Source organism: Limulus polyphemus, unplaced genomic scaffold (genome assembly GCF_000517525.1).
Source record: "Limulus polyphemus unplaced genomic scaffold, Limulus_polyphemus-2.1.2 Scaffold219, whole genome shotgun sequence".
Taxonomy (NCBI): domain Eukaryota; kingdom Metazoa; phylum Arthropoda; class Merostomata; order Xiphosura; family Limulidae; genus Limulus; species Limulus polyphemus.
In genome coordinates this window covers 580,963-598,861 of record NW_013665829.1, presented here as the reverse complement: position 1 = coordinate 598,861, position 17,899 = coordinate 580,963, and the positions used below count along the sequence as shown (strand labels likewise).

The 17,899-nt window shown below is 33.1% G+C and overlaps 1 protein-coding gene across 4 annotated transcripts in view; it reads right to left on the bottom strand.

Moving 5' to 3' along the window:
* Nucleotides 1-17,214, bottom strand: part of LOC106478511 (NACHT domain- and WD repeat-containing protein 1-like) — a 164,530-nt gene extending 147,316 nt beyond the window's left edge. For 3 of the 4 annotated variants that reach the window (XM_022382126.1, XM_022382129.1, XM_022382130.1), the window contains exon 1: nucleotides 16,875-17,214. The gene's annotated coding sequence lies outside the window, so the exon portion shown is untranslated. Of the gene's footprint in view, nucleotides 1-4,220; nucleotides 4,357-16,874 lie in introns of those variants that run through there. The other variant, XM_022382127.1, reaches the window with a different exon arrangement.
* Between the last annotated feature and the right edge of the window lie 685 nt (nucleotides 17,215-17,899).

Sequence of the window (17,899 nt, the reverse complement as noted above, 5' to 3'; positions counted from 1 at the left end):
AATGATACATTTTAATGTCAGTATAGGTAAAGTTGAAATGTTTAGCACGACTGTATCTGACTCGCGTTGATCTATCTGTATGTGCAATGCTAGTTTAAATCATTCAGAATGATAGTAGGACATATAAAAATAGCTACATAATGAGCGAAGTACTGATGATAAGTTTTAGTATAGCATAGGTAAGAATATCTTTATCAGACGAATGTTACAAGAAGTTTCAATAATGTTTAACAAACTATTATATATATATATATATATTATATAGGCCTATGTAAAGTTTGTCACTTTAAAAAAAAAGGTTCTTCCAGAGCATGAGCAATTAATTGAAAAGGTGCATGGCTGGATTCTGAACGTTAGACTACTTCATCACTAGTAAAAAGCTTCAGGCAAATAGTTCTCCGTCACTTTTTTAGTGACATCCTTCATACACACAGGCATATAACATAAGAAATCTCATAAACCATTCAGGCTAAACCCGTGAACACCCTCTGGGTGCTGGTATTATTTTCAAAGTCGTATATCTCTAGAGTTAATAGCAAGAAAACTACGTAGTAGTATTATTTAATAATTCTATCAGCGTACACGTCAAAGCAAGCTAAAAACATTAATAATAATTTTTATTTAATACATTTAACGCACCGGGCGTGGTTTAGTTGTCATCGTGTCCTGACTGTGAATCATACGAATCAGTTTCCGCAACCTGTTGCCCAAAAAAACGCGCTTCGCACTTTGGGGCCGTGGATGTGCTATATAACAGCATTCTGAGATAAGTTGAGTTAGAGAGTTAATTAGACTAACTGGTAAATTTAATTTTATGTAATCTAATAAAGGTATATCCTATAATAATTACGGTGATTAATATTTTCCTTTATTTGATTTGAAAATATCTTTAATACCCTTAAATATAGTTTTACAGAGAAGGGAAATACGATATTTAGCTTGACATGCGGATTCTTCCCACAATATACTGTAAAAAAAAGATACTTATGCAGCTATAAAATTTAATAATCAAGAAAAGTAAAGACCATGATAAGTGTATTATTGGCGATGATACACCAACAGAGGAAGTAACGCACGAAATCGTGGGAACAAGCAGTTAAATAGTTTTTGATACAAAATCTTGCAAACGATTTTAGGATACTCGAATAATTACTTCAAAATGTATTGTTAGCTTTAAAATTTCTATTAAAAACACTAAAGATGCTATTTTTCTGCATGCTGCACGTACTCCATTACATTTAAATAATGAAACTTGAAATTTAGGGTTACTTGAAGGTGTGTCAGAACTGCAGTTTAATGACGTCAACTTTGCATGTAATGTAAACCTAACATTTTAACCATGATTATGAAAAAATTAGTGCTTGTTCGGATTACGTTTAATCGTAGTGTCTGAAGCTTTTACATTGAACCAGTTTTTACTGCATTTTATCGGTAGTATTACTTACCTTGCTTTTTAAATAAATGTAAAAGTTACTAATACCTATATCAAATTTGCGGCAGCCCATATAAACGAAACGTTGTTTGGTTTGAAATCTATCGCAAAGTTACATGAGGGCTATCTGTGCTAACCATCCCTAATTTAGCAACTAGTCAACACCACCGTTGGGATTGACCGTAACATTATAACGTCCCCACGGCTGGAAGGGTCAGCATGTTTGGTGACGAGGATTCGAACCCGAGACCCTCAGATTGCGAGTCTAGCACCTTAACCACCAGGCTCTGCCAGGCCGAAACGTTGCTTCCAGAATTGATTAGAACGACGTTTCTCGCAACCCACTTTACACGATTTCACGAAGTGTTAACATCACTTTCTGCATTTTTACTGGTCCAGCGTAATGTCGGACAAGCTAAGGTAAATTATCCCCATTCTCTCTCTCTTTTAAAATAACCTAATATCCTTATTAGAATCAGTTGATAAAGAACCCGATAATAAAACATGGCAACTTCACAAAGATGACACAGTATATGTTCTATAAAGTTCTAACAGTACACGAAAAACTAAACCAATTTAGTCCCACTCTACTCTTGTATGTGTCCGTATGTTTGAAAGTTTAATGATCTATAGCGATTATTTTAAAATATTCAAGTTCTCAACTCATTTAAAACCAAACTGTTAGTTTATTAGCTTCAACTATAACACTTTACGGGCAGGTAATATTTTCATAGAGACCAGTTCCATATACTATTAATAACAAGAATTTAAACACCTGCCATTTTCAATAACTATTCAGTATCGTACGTATAAAATAATGTCGAACCGGCTCTGATGTGATTTTTTTAGTATTTGTTTGTTTGTAATTAAGCACAAAGCTACACAATGGCTATCTGTGCTCTGCCCACCATGGGTATCGAAACCCGGATTCTAGCATTTTAATTTCGCAGACATACCGCTGTGCCACTGGGGGGCGATTTTCTGATGACCTTATTAGTAGTTGTGTATGAATATACAACTATGGCGAAAAGCTTACATCTGCAGCGGAACAGCAATGTATTAGCACGTGCAAATCATTTTTCAAAATTACAGCTAGTCTTTTGTAAATTGTTGGAAATCAAGAATTATGAATATTCTCAAAAATCGCCTTCAAAGAAAGAAGAGTCTTAATCAGTAGCTTTTGGTAATATACTGTAAATTAAATTAGCGATTGTGGAATAAAGACCCAAACAAAGGGTTTCAATAAACTTTGATAGCGTTTACAGAGATACCTTTTTTACTCAGATAGATGAAATTACATTCTGCTTTACTATTAATTACAAAAATACATATATGATTATTATCATTGTAATATTTGTACTATAACAAATATTTGAGTATGTTTTACAATATTAAGGTTTATTGGGCTCACTAGACTGAAGAACACTGATTAAGCACATTTCAGATCATGGTGTAGGTTACCAGCTGTGACATAATCGGGGAGTAGTGAAAGTGTTCAAGATATTAACAGGTATATCAAAAGATATTTGGAATTAAGAAGGATATTTACTCTACACGAGCCCTTCTCTTTACCCTTTTGATTTTCGTAACAAAATTTCGAAAAAGACATGATAGCGTTAGAATAACACAAGTAAAGCTAAGTTTAGTCAATGTTTTGCATGTAAATGGTTCTTCAAATTCATAAGAACTATGTAATTAATGAGCCCCTTTTCATTAATTCAAATTCGCTTTAGGTAAAACATGATAAAAATAAATAATTTTAGTTGGCTATTAAAATGTTCAAGTCGAAGGCTGTGCCTACTTTTCCCAATTAAAATGCACCACACTCCATCTTTTGTAAGATTACTACTATTTTATCTTTTATGATATATTCTATAATAAACCACTCTGTTTGTTTTTCAGTGCAACGACAATATAACTTCTTTTTAAAATATGTCTTTCCAGCTACGGAATTTTACACATCTACTAAGTCCATAGACTAAGACCTCGTTTTGGAGAAATAGAAAGCCAAATCAACTGTGACAGATTTTTTCCGGCTCTTCGATAACGGTTGAAACGTTATAGTTCCAGAAAAAGAAAGATCTGTCAAAGCCATTCAGTCAGTCCTACTCATAGGTAAGGTTATGTGTAGAATGTTTTATCAGAATGGAAACCCCATCTATTTGCTTACGAGATATTTTATATATGTATATATGTTATAAAACGAAGAAAATAAGAGCGTAAAGAAAAATAACATCATTTGATTTTTACAAGAGTGAAAAGATGGTTATGAGTCATATCACAATCGATATTTTACAAAAAATAAATGGCCACATACTTCAACTTCTATCTTCAAACAACATGTATAAATCCATATCCCATATGATCCAAAAGATAATGAGACGTAATCCTTTTAAAAATATAGAAAAGTTAGCAAAAATGTTTTTGTACGTATTTACCATGACCTGATTTAGCTATATAATTATCAGAATAAAATCTATAAATGATTTATTTGGATTATTCCTAAACATATTGCAAACGTTGTTACTATCTAATATTTACAATTAGAAGTTTCAAACTTTCATTTGCAACTGTTTATTAAAACTTAAATAATATATTATTTGCTAAATTGCTTTTCACAGATGATTTTGAAGATATATACTTTAGTGGTGTGTAAGCGTACCATGTATTTTATACTTTCTTATATTAATACATGAATTTCCAAAACTTTTCGCTTAGTCTAATTCTATTCACTTTTCATATGAACACGTGGTTTAGGAAACTAATGAGTTAATTTAGTTCTAGCTACCTTTGTTTTTTTGTTCTCTTGAAGATGATACCTGTGTTTTGCCTGCGAAGATATTCTTGTGACGTACCACAGTTTGCAGGAAGTTCAACAACAATAAGTCTTTACTGTCCGAGTAAATGATATCTAGAGGTTGTATGAGAACGATCACTCACGCGGATATCACTGATCACTATGGGTAACTCTGACGTTTCCTGTTAAGTAAGAAGCATTGGATTCACAGAGCCTTTCTTGGTTTCTAGCGTGAGTCAGCTGACAGGAAAACGTCTTGAAAGACCAAAGCTGTTTACTGATTCACAGATCCTGTAGAAGGCGAATAAGCGCACTGTTTTGTTGCTTTAGACATAAATAAAAATTGTTCTTCACTTTATGTAAGTTTCAGTCTATTTATTTCCTTAACTTAAAATTCAGTTAGTTTAGTTTAATTCAAATAACTCTGTAATTATTCTGATTAATGTTTTCATTATAAAGCAGACCTACTTAATCTTTGCTGAAGTTATTTAAACTGAGAATATCACAGTTTGTATGTTGTAAAGTAGATAGTAATAACATTATAGAATATAATGCTAGGCTAGAGGTTTAGACTGAGTAAAATTGAATTTATGCCAGTTTTGTAAAACAAATACCATTATAAATTACTGATTTCTGAAAATCTTTTCTTGAAAGTATAATATAAAGCTGACTATTTTAAAAATGTATCTGATTGATGAAGTATTCAATGTAAGTAAAACATACCAATAATAAAAATAACGAGTTTACAATTTGGGCAATGCAAGAATTGAAGTTTCGTGATTTATCATTGGCTTGAGAGATACAATTAAAAGAATCTAAAAACAACGGAAAGAGTTGGGGTTGGAAATTTAAAATTCGGAAGAAGCTTTTCTCTACCTACTGAATAAATGCATGGTATATTTATATTATATTTATGATTATATATATTTATTTTTAACTACTGAATTATAGAGAGTAAAATGCAACTGAAGTTTACTAATAACCTGACAAAGAATGATACCTTGGAGCGAGTAAAAAGAATAATCCAACATTCTAATATTACTCCAATATTATCTCTTCTCCATGGAGAAAAGTACAAGCTTCATTTCTGTTGAGGAGAGCCAAGACAGTATGAGGAACAGAGGAAAGACGTCAAAGGTAAATATATTCAAAGAAAGATAATCAACGTTTGAGGAATAAAATACAGTCAAACATTGCTAATACCAAAGTTGAAAGGGTATTGACATTTTAGGCTTACCAAAAGCTTTTTAGTGAGATCATCTACACATTTATTACCAGATGTTCCGATTTTGCACTTGAAAACTTCCAATCGAGAAAGTAATAAATGACATCTGAAACTCATATAACATTTTGAGAGGCGGAAACAGATGATTAGAAAGACAGAAAACTGCTTAAAGAATACGAGATAAATGGATCAGAGAAATAACTGCAGGTTTCTGAGATTACCTAACCTAGTGCAAGAAGAAAGGCTAACAAAGCGACACTTATGTTTGATGACAAAAGTATAGATAAAGAAGGCACAAACCATCTATCTTGAAACTAAGATAAAACCCTTAAACCTAGAAAAACATTCAAGGCAATAGGAAGGTAAAAGACCATTTAGTGGAAGACAACTATAGAGCAACCAATTTTATTTGTTAAACTAAGAGAAGGAGAGTAGAAGAATGGTAGGCTCAATGTTATGCAAGATAACTATGAACAAAGAAATACTTGAATAAATTTTGCAAACAAGATGAAGTTCATATTTAAGTGTGTCTTGTCTTGAACAAAATGTGAGAAAACAGTCCAGTTGTGGCATAACAAGTTAAGACTAAACATACCTACCTCAGAATAACATCGAAGGTAGAAATGAGGCCCGTGTAGTGTGGCATATGAGATGGAGGTGAGTTACGTAACAGAATATCCCAGACCACTCGATATAAAATAGACTCATAATACACTGTGGAGCAAACCAAAGACCAATAAGAAATAAGAAAAGCATCACCTGGTTTAGTTTTCCCAAGTGCTACTTGAAACTGCTTAAAATGAATTATAATGCTTGCAAGAAGCAGAACCAATGCTTCATAAAAGGATATCTAGAATAATTTTTAGCTAGTGGTAGACAGCTACCTCTTCTATGTCTACGTGATTTATCACGTACTTCATAATTCATTTGCCGGTAAGAAAACATTACATATTTAAATACGAAATGGACAAAGTTGTGAAGTAAGCGTACAACAGAGGCAACAATACTCGTTTTGCTTATTCGTTAGTAAAGTTTTGATCCTGTTTTAATGTTAATTGTATCATCTATTGCGATTACAGAATCTTAAGTAGATAAACTTTACTGCATCATAAAATTTAGAACAAAGTTTTATAACGAAATGAATCTAATAACGCTATCCGTGATATGCTGAATTAAATGTGATCTAAAATTTCGCACTTTACTGATTCTAATGGTGTTATCATGTACAAGATGACATGATTATAATGTCATTAGAAAAGGCACTTGGTAACTTAAAAGTGGTGGATGGTGGCGAGGGGGCGTAGACAACGTCTTTCTAGTATTTTATTTTGAACCGTACATACTTGTGTTGAGCGCGGGACAAAAGGTCCCATACTTATAGGCCCACTCAGTGGCTTAGCGGTAAGACTGAGGACTCATGACGTTAAAAATTGGGTTGTGATACCCATAGTGAGAAAAAATGTGAGAAAAAGAGTCAAGTTGTGGTATAACAAATTAATATCAAACACACCTAACTCATAATAACATCGAAGGTAGAGATGACGCCCAATAGCTAATTATAAAGCACTGACCATACGAGTATCTTGTACGTGTTTATATAGTGCAGTTTTGTGCTTAACAACAAACAAACAAACACTTTGATATCAGACACGTGTATTTTGGTTAATGTAGTGAGGCTTTCATACACATTCCTATTAACAAAATCTGGGTAATGTTTTTTTTTCATTTCATTTTATAGATGCCATTTTCATTATGGTTATTTAATTATTACCAAATGAAGTTCTTCTGACTAAAGACATTCATCCAATTAACATTTACCCTCAGTATTTTACTTATATTTATACGAATAACTTGTACATTATTTTTGCAGACGGTCTGGCATAGCTCGGTGGTTAGAGCGCTCGACAATCTGTGGATGTTGGGATCGAATTTCGTTATTATTCTTTCAACGATTGGGACATTATAATGTGACGGTAAATCCCACTTTTCGTTGGTAAAGAGCAGCCCAAGAGCTAAAAGTTTGTTGTGTTGACTAGCTGGCTTCCGTCTAGTCTATCAATTTTAAATAACAAGCGCAGATAGCCCTCGAGTAGCTTTGTGCGAAATTCAACAAACCAACATTTCTGCAGACAGAATTATGGAGTGGCAGTAGTTATCTATCAGTTATTAAACCCTAAATTCTAATCTCAAAAACCTGCCGGCGAAGATGGACGAATTTTGTTTTAGAAATTCTAACTAAAGGTATTTAGTTGACAACATGTACGGCCAGAAACCGATAAAAAAAGAAGAAAAATAATGGAGAAGTGATAAAGGAAGTCATTGGTTGGTTAAGAAGAAATGCACGAATTACTTCCAATAAAATAAGAGCTCACACAGCCTCCAATACAGCACATAGCAACGACGTTTAGAAAAAAACCCAACAAACTTCCATGCTCATTCAAGTAAGCTTATTTCAGCGAAAAGACCCAGGATCGATTCCTAGCCACACCCAACGCAAAAATAGTCTTTCTCAGGACTTCCCTTAAGACAATAACAGATTATCAGATGATACGTAGGATAAAAACTAATAAATACTTAGTTATGAATATCATAACAAATAAATAAATGTAAGAAAATTAGTTACTAATTAATACCTAGACTTAGCTGATCGTATAGACTACTTACCATAAGAACGATTAATATATGATCGCCAAAGCCTTACCGTAAGTATTTAAAATTAATCATTGATGGTAAAAAATACGAATTTCTTGAACGTGATTCTATCAAACGTAATTCAACATACGTGTTTATTATCGATCAAGTTTAATGCATATTATGTTTACTTGGATAACCTTCTAGCTCGTAGATAGCGAATAATTATGCATTTAAAAATATAATTTTGCAGAACGCTTATTTATGGAGGTTTGTTTGTATTAGAGTTATCCCATTTATGGGTGTCAATCGCTCATTTGTTTCTCTAGACATCATATTCTAATCGTCTCAGTTTATTTAGTACACATTAGGGGATGTTAACCTACCAAAGTTAGTGTAGGCTTTTGTAGTAAACATTTTCTATTAAGAGCTAATAGTTAAGTGTACCAAAATGCCCTAAAGAATGATAAATGTTTAAGTATGTTAAGACGCAACTGAATTTTTTGAAAATTCTGATGAAATCCGATATTTATTTAGTGATGTCCTCTACTATTGGATTACTTAAAATAAGAAAATGCTGAGCATATATATTATTTTTGAAGTTTAATAAAAATATTTTCCTTCTGAACATATGTCTTTTTTGGAATACATAAACTTTTAATACATGATGAACAAAATCTTAAACGAAATAGGTTTTATAAACAAAAAGTTGGAAAAACGTATAACGTGGAAAACAACGAATTACCTAAGACATCCACCAAATATATCTTTGAAAAATACTTCTCTTAATTAGATAAACCTCTTTGATTTAATGAAACCTAGTATTATTTCATTCTTATTTAATCTCATATTGCCTGAAGTATCACTGGTCATTTTGTTTAAACTGAGAATATAAACGAACTTTCATGTTGGTGTATGTATGTGTTGTATGTGGTCTAATTAACGCTCTTTTTTTCAGTAAAGATAATTCTGTGTATGGATTTTACTAGAACACACGTAAAAAAATAATTAAAACGATAAATACTCCCGTGGAAACCCTATCAACACACATTAACCCAGTCTAAAATTCATTTTTAATAAGTTGTATTTTAATGTCCTTTTATTACAATGGTAAATCTAATCAGAGCACTCAAATTTTTAGGGCTTAAACCTATGTTTTACATTAATATGGATTTTAACATTTAACATTATTTTTTTTATCAGAACGGATAACATTATCGTCAATCAACATCCAATGTGTGGCATGGGGGTTAGAGATAATCATGGACAAGGTTGTTCGTAAAAGCATAACACCAGTGCTTAAGAAATCCGTATTTATAGCATAGTCTATGAAAACGAAACATTTAGTGTTGACCTTAATTTGAAGTCTTTAAAAACTGACCCCGAAGGTTAAACGAATTTTTGATATATATATATATATATATACCTAAATTTCTATTGTGAGAGAACTGGAATTGAAAGCCTTAATTTTTTAGTTATTAATTTACTGACTACACCATAAATTGTAGTGAAGAAAAGAAGATGTAGAGGCCTAATCTATTATTTGATTCGCTCCTTTTACTGCAGCAAACTAGTTTCGCTGAATTCACAGATCCCCTGTGCTGTGTGGCAAAGCGAGGCAAATAAATAAAGTAGGCTTCATATAATGGTGAAATGTAAGCAGTTTGTTTGGTCTTGATGTACAGTCCTTTGCTTACCACTAAATATTAGTTGAAGCAAATGTAATATGGCAGTATGAGTATATTTTCTGTGAGAGCAAGTTAATTATTTAAGTGATCGGTGGTGCACAAATTTTTATGAAGTTAAGTTCGTTTTTGTTGCAAAAATTAAGATTATATACCAGTTATACTCGATAGCTTAATCATTTTATATTCCAATCTAAGTTTTCGGTCGATTGATTGTATGTAGTTTCAGTTGCTTATAAACAAATAATTTAGTTTTATGGATGGATTACTTAAAAAAAATAGATTTGACTTTTAAGAACGCGTATAGAAACTTGTAGTGAGTCAAATTAGAGTGACTGCAATCTTTTTTATAAATAAATTGCTGTTTTTAGATGTTTTGGTTTGTTTCAAAATTTCATGCAACAAAGATTGAGATGAATCTCACGAGGTATTTTTTTTTTACGTTTCAGTAAACGAAAAAACACAACAATTTCTTTACGAAACAATAAATCATACAAGCTCTCCAAAAGGAACTTTTATATAAGTTTTTGCCATGTTTTACATTAATATGGATTTTAATATTTAACATTATTTTTTTTATCAGAACGGATAACATTATCGTCAATCAACATCCACTGTGTGGCGTGGGGACAAGGTTGTTCGTAAAAGCATAATATATGATCCAAGTATAACCTGCCTAAACTAGATTTTTTTTGTCTCTGACCAGATTATTTCAATCTTTTACTATTTTTAACACAAATATTGTTTTTAATGGTGAATTTAATGGTTATTTTTACTTTATAATTACAGCAGCACTATTTTAGGTATGTGAGGATAAATTAGAATTAAACTCGCTTAAATCAGTTTTAGACACCATGAGCAGGTTTTACCTTTACATGTTCTCGTTTCGACATATATTTTAGTAATCATTCCTTGTATTTTTCTCAGAACTTGATTCATTTATTGATCAGTTTTGAGCTTGATCAGTTGATTGACCACTTTTGAGCATAATATTTTTAGAACATCGAAAGCAAGTGTTTATTCAACTATCTATATTTTGCACTAGACTATGATTTGTTCTTCTCTAAAATAACAGTTTACATAACCCTCAAACAAATATAGAAAGAAAGTATACTGGCTTAATTAGGACTACACATTATATATTCACTAAACATACAATGTTACTTCCTTGCTAAATCTGAAATAGAATTTAAAACTAAACGCTTTTTATTACGGAATAGGCTTGCTCAAAAGAAAATACCAGCAGTAAAAAAATACGTATAGGCAAGAAACGTCAATATTAAATATTAGGTAAGTTGTTTGAGGACCCTGCTGAAGTTATGCAGACTGAATATTTGTATAAACATGGTGCACGCATGCAGAAATAGGCAAGATAGATAGCATATTTTATTTTATGAAATCAATTTCGTCAGTTTGTCATAAAAACTTTAACTAATGTAGCTATAAGTACGAGCGAACAAACAAAGCAGCAATGTAAAAACTTACAAAAGTGTTCACTTTTCTTGGAGAATAAATATGTGAGTTCGTGTCAAGTCTGTTTTTTCTTATTGTATACAGTCAACGCTATTGAAAGTTCTTTTTATTTTTTAATATATTCAAAATGAGACCCAAAACTTTAAATAGATATACTGATTTACCTTTCAGACAACAGACCGGTATAAAATAGACATACAGATTTACTTCTAATACAATCGACCGGTAGTATTCAAAAGCGCTCGAGTTTTGGGTCTTGAAAATATTACAACTTTTGTAGGTGATTCTGTGTGCTAACTACTTAACGAAGGTTCTTTTTTTTGCCTAAAGTGATCTATATAATTTAATATTGACTAATATAATGTAGGTTTTCTCTTGTTACACGGTTTACTTATAACGCTAAAATCCGATATTCGATTCCCCCCGGTGTACAGATCAGATAACCCAGTGTGGCTTTACTTTAAAAGAAACAAGCAAACTTGTTTCACGTTACCAAAATTTAAAGACGGTAAATTAAATTATTGCAGACTATTAAACCATTGATTTTTTTTTTTTGGGGGGGTTGGCATGTAAGTACCTGTTATCAAATTATCTTAGATCTTTAAACCTTGACTATGTCGCTGAATTACAGTTAGCTATGTTACGTTACAGTTAGCGGTTAGTAATGGGTCAGCAGTAAGTATATGGATTTGTAACACTAAAATCTGGGGTTCGATTCCTCAGGATGGACAAAGTGCGGATAGCCTATTGTGTAGCTCTGCGCTAAAACAAGCTCACTCAGTTAGTGAATATTATTTTTAACTTTTATATTTATTCTGCTACATTATTCTCATCTGACAAGTCTTTGTTTAAAAGGTTATTAATTCCACTATAATTTAAGGTGTTTAAATGACGTGAAGAATACACAGTATTAGAAAACCACACCCTTAAATCTAGATTCTTTTTCAAAAAGTAAAAAATTATAATGTTATCAGCACATGCTTCTTTTTTTTTGGGGGGGGGGGGCTCTAGATTTAAGCCCAAGCACAGTTACGGCATCGCTAACACTTAGAGGTTTAATAATCAACAAACCACAGTATTCTGCTCACTCAATCCCGGATTAAGTCTATTGATCAATATACTTTCCTTTATAAGTAGTTCCTGTTCCCTTTTTTTATTTGTTAGGGGTTTAAATGATCCTCTACTCATAGGTCCATTACTCTGATTCGGTACATTCTCGGTGCTTGAGTATGACGTGAACCTTAAATTTGCATGTTTTTGTATTCGAACCTAGTGGTGGATCCAATATAACATAAAGGGCATTTATATTCATATACCACATTATACATGTTGAAGATTGATAGAATTCCTGAATAAATATTATAACCTATATAAAGACTAGAAACCTATTTCAATTCAACTTGAAGATATGCACAATGAAATAACTTGCGTCACTGGTTTCTATTCAGAATAGCCTGTGTACCTGTATATGACAGGCCTATAGATATGTTTTGTTTAGTAACATCCCAATTAAGTTGTGTAGAAAGACTTATTGTTTAAATAGTCTTGAATAACGTGGTTTATAATGACTATTGAAAAGGCATTTTTAATAAAAGTTTATTATTATTTTCTATCTCTTTATGAAGCTCAATGGCTCAGCGGCAGTCTGAGTGCTAATAACGCTAAGAGTCGGCTTTCGATACCCACGGTGGGCAGAACTCAGAGAGTCTATTGTGCTGCTTTTGTCCTTAACAAAAAGTAAATACAAAATCTCTTTATTAAATAGACATACTTACTAGTTAATGTATTTGTCCGATGAACCAATATTTTATACAAAGTTTTCTTAAAATATCGTGGTATAAAACTGTCTACAGGAAATTTTATTGATCAATAGCATTAAAACGAAAATGAATGAGCAAAACAATGTTAAGCTACAGCATGATTGTGATAAGTAATACAGTTAGGCTAGACTTACTCATAGCCCTCCTGTTTAACGTGGCCTGGCATGGCTAGATGATTAGGGCGCTTAACTCGTAACCTGAGGGTCGCGGGTTCGAATCTCCTTCCCACCAAATCTGATCACACTATAATGTGACGGTCAATCCCACTATTCGTTTGTAAAAGGGGTAGCCCAAGAGTTGGCGGTGAGTGGTGATGACTAGCTGTCTTTCCCCTAGTCTTTCACTGCTACATTAGGGACGGCTAGTGCAGATAGCCATTGTGTAGCTTTGCGCGAAATTCCAAACAAACCAAACCTTCGTTAGAAATCGCACTACAGATGTAAACGTCGCAAATTCCCTAAGCCTACAGCCAACACTACGGGGAACGTCCATCTTAGAAATTAATATTCTAGTTTATTACAAATTCTGCTATATCTAAATTACTGAGAAATTATAACGTATATACATATATATATAAGTTTTTGTTTGTTTGTTCGTAGTTAAGCACAAAGTTACACAATGGGCTATCTGTGCTTTACCCACCACAGGTATCGAAACCCAGTTTCTAGCTTGTAAGTCCGCAGACATACCGCTGTGACCATTGGGGGGGGGGCTATTTATAAGGTAAAGGAATACTAATATTAGGTGAAGTAAGTTTGTAAATGGAGACAACATCTTTTCGGCGTTCATCAAAACATATCAACAGAATCATTGATTAAGTTCTGTCTAAATCTAATTGATTGTTTGAGTATCAAATATTTTAGCAATTTCTTTATTTTCGCCTCATCAGGATATATTGTAGTAATATAATTAATTATTCATACTGTGATTGTTCAAGTAAATTGATTCATCAATATATCTACATGTTAAAATGTATATATAAACGTAAGTTTCTGCACAAACGAATTATCATAAATATATATAGTTAAAAAATGACAAAGAAGATAATTTTTACCCCCATAAGGATTATCAATCATCTGACTGCAAGCTTGCTGTTTAACAGCAATAAAGATTCGCCAAATACAGAAAGTAATAAGGTCATTTCCCATATTGACAGATTCATTCATACATGTAGGAATGAACACGATTCAGAACACAGATCTTTGTTGTTGTATATATATATATAACTACATATAAGATTATTTGTTTGATTTGGTTTCTTTTGAATTTCGTGCAAAGCCACTCGAGATCTATTTGTGCTACCAATCTCCAGTTTAGCAGTGATAGACTAGAGGGAAGGCAGATAGTCAACATCCTCAGCTTTTGGGCTTCTCTTTTATCAACGAATAGTGGGATTGAACATACCATTATAACGCCCTCCCACAGCTAAAAAGGCGAGCATGTTTGGTGACTATATAAAATGATATCGCTGTAGCTAAATGTTAGTTCAATTAAATATAAACGTAAGTATAAGTTTTGCAGAAGTAATTAACTAATCGAACCTTTAAATATGTTGTTGAAAATTCGAATTTTACACTAATTTGTCGTGTAGAAAATGAAAGGCAGAAACCAACTATTTCCTACTTTCTGTACTCAATCGGAAATGTATTCCAAAAACTAGGAATAAAGTGGTCTGAGAAGTCCATGTGGGCAACGAGATACATGCTGTGATTGTCATGAAATTTATAGTGGACATTACCTTGACTGTTGGTTACGCTGATAGTTTACTTGGTTTGGCGAGCATGTCTGGGAGGTAAACTGAAACAATATCATATCTAGAATGTGAGATTCGATATCAAAATGACTATAGACAGTAAGCAGTAAACACTTAGCTGTGTGATGTGAATTAACCAATCTGGACAGTATGTATTGCTATCAGTTGACCTGGACTGTGAATTGTGATATCAGCCGGCTTAGATTATAAACTGCGACACCAGTAGATCTAAATTGTACACTATGACACTAGAAGATCTGGGCAACTGATTATGATATTGTATCTATAGATTGTATACTATGACATTAAATAGGTTTGAACTGTTTGCTTTGCAACATCAGCAGATAAAATTGTATAATTTACCATTACCAGATCTGTATTGCTGGTTATGACATTATTATATCTAGATTGTGCGTGGAAACATCAATAGGTTAGAAATGTGTGCTACACAACATCGGTAGATTAGGAATGAGCGTTGTGACATCAGCAGATACAAACTGTACATTACGACACTATAACAGATATGGCTACTGGTTATGATAATATGTATATAGACGATATACGCTGACATTAAGAGATTCGGACTGTTTGCTTTGCAACATCAGTAGATACAAATTATACAAAGTATACTGCGGCACTATCACATCTGGGGTAACTGGTTATGATATTATTATATCTAGATTATGCGCTGAAACATCAATATATTAGGACTGTGTGCTCCACGGCATCAGTAGATGTTCTCTGATATCAACAAGTCTGGACTACTGGCCATAATATTATGTCTATAGACTGTACATTATGACAACAACAGCAGATTCAGACAACGGCAGATGGGACTACAGACTATGACGTCAGTCGATTCGTATTGCGCCTAGTGACATATGTAGATCTTTGAATTTTTGCTCTAATATCAACAGATCTGGACAGTACAATGTAACATCATTGAAACAGGACTGTGAGATGTGCTATCAGTTGGTTCAGATTTTTACTCAGACATACATAGACCTACATTGTATGCTATTACATCAGTCTCAGTTAGGGAAATGTTTATTTTGTTAGAATCAAATTTCGACATTTGTTTGTTTGTGTGCAATTAAGCACGAAGCTACACAATGGGCTATCTGTGCTCTACCCACCACGGGTATCGAAACCCAGTTTCTAGCGTTATAAGTTCGCAGACATACCGCTGTGTCACTAGGGGGGCATTTCGACATTTAAGATTTAATCATGTATATTTTTTCCAGAAAAAAAAAATCGACAGAACCTATTAAGACACAAAACCAACTCAATTTATTCTTCTTTTCTCGTAGATTTTAGCTACAAATAAATAGCAAACCAATACATTGCTATGACAAGTAAAATTGAAAATATATCTCACAAGTTAATCGTCTACCAAAAACATGTCTTTGATACAAGAAATTTGGGCTACTGTGAGAGAAAAACATAAAAAACCCTTAAAATCCTTAATTAAACAAGGAGAAACTAAACTGTCTAAAATAAAAAAAACAAGGTAAAAGAAAAATAGTTCAGCATTTCACCTAAACTGAACAAACACGCACAGTTTTAAAGTGCAAATTACTTATGTTATCTATAAAGCGCTTAAGTTTTACAGTGCAAATTACTTATGTTATCTATAAAGCGCTTAAGGTTTACAGTGCAAATTACTTATGTTATCTATAAAGCGCTTAAGGTTTACAGCACAAATTAATTATGTTATCTATAAAGCGCTTAAGTTTTACAGCGCAAATTAATTATGTTATCTATAAAGCGCTTAAGTTTTACAGTGCAAATTACTTATGTTATCTATAAAGCGCTTAAGGTTTACAGTGCAAATTACTTATGTTATCTATCAAGCGCTTAAGGTTTACAGCGAAAATTAATTATGTTATCTACAAAGCGCTTAAGGTTTACAGCGCAAATTAATTATGTTATCTATAAAGCGCTTAAGTTTTACAGCGCAAATTAATTATGTTATCTATAAAGCGCTTAAGTTTTACAGTGCAAATTAATTATGTTATTTATAAAGCGCCTAACAACATTTGGATAGAGAGAACTTACGCAATCCCACGATTGCGGCGATGAACCAGTATCCACCAGGCACAGTTTGTCTTTGATTGTTGTTTGTAAACGTTACAAGTCTTTGAGACTGTCTGGCGGGCTCCAGACGCTATTGGCAATCTCTAGAAACGAACGAGAGCACATAAAAAACGAGCCCGCTCGTGTATTAGCGCCCTCTCCAATGGAGGTATTTCAAGAAGAAACTGTGTTTGACAGTTCAGCTTGATACCGAATAGAAGGGAGGAGCTCATTCAAAGAAGCCTGGAGAGCCTTTCTTGAATTATTTCTGTACATGCATTACGCTTTCTGAAGAATCATACAGGCTGTGTTTAATCCTTCGTGAGAGTGGGAATGGACTTGATACACACACACACATCCTGCAGTTATACGCGTACTTTTATCTTCACGCATCATCGCTTAAAGTCCTACAGGTGTCGCTTTAAGAGATCGCAGAATATTAATTCACTACCATCTGTTCCAAAAAGCAAGGTTTGGAAATAATTAACTTTTGGAAGTTTTTATTATAATTGAAATAAATATCTGTATTCCTACCTGCAATTACAGGTATAACATGGAATTCTTATAGATTGATGCCCTATAAATTACCTAATGGGGAAAGTAATATGCAATTTTGTCTTCGTAATACGAAAATTAAATTAGTGGAAATTCTGGTTTGTTATGGGAACAAGATACTTTCATACCCAGAAGATTTCGACCTACTGAACTGTCAGCAATAGCCCATCGTGAAAAATGTACATACGCTGTGAATGTTTTGGTTTTTGGTTTGTTTTGAATTTTGCGCAAAGCTACACGAGGGCTATATGCGCTAACCTAATTTAGCAGTTAAAGGCTAGAGGGAAGGCAGCTAGTCAACAACTCTTGGGCTACTCCTTTACCAACGATTAGTGGGAGTGACCGTCACATTATAACGCCCTCACGGCTGAAAGGGGTGAGCATGTTTGGTGGGACGGGGATTCGAATCATATTATCAGTCAAGCGCCCTAACTACCTGGGCATGCCGGACT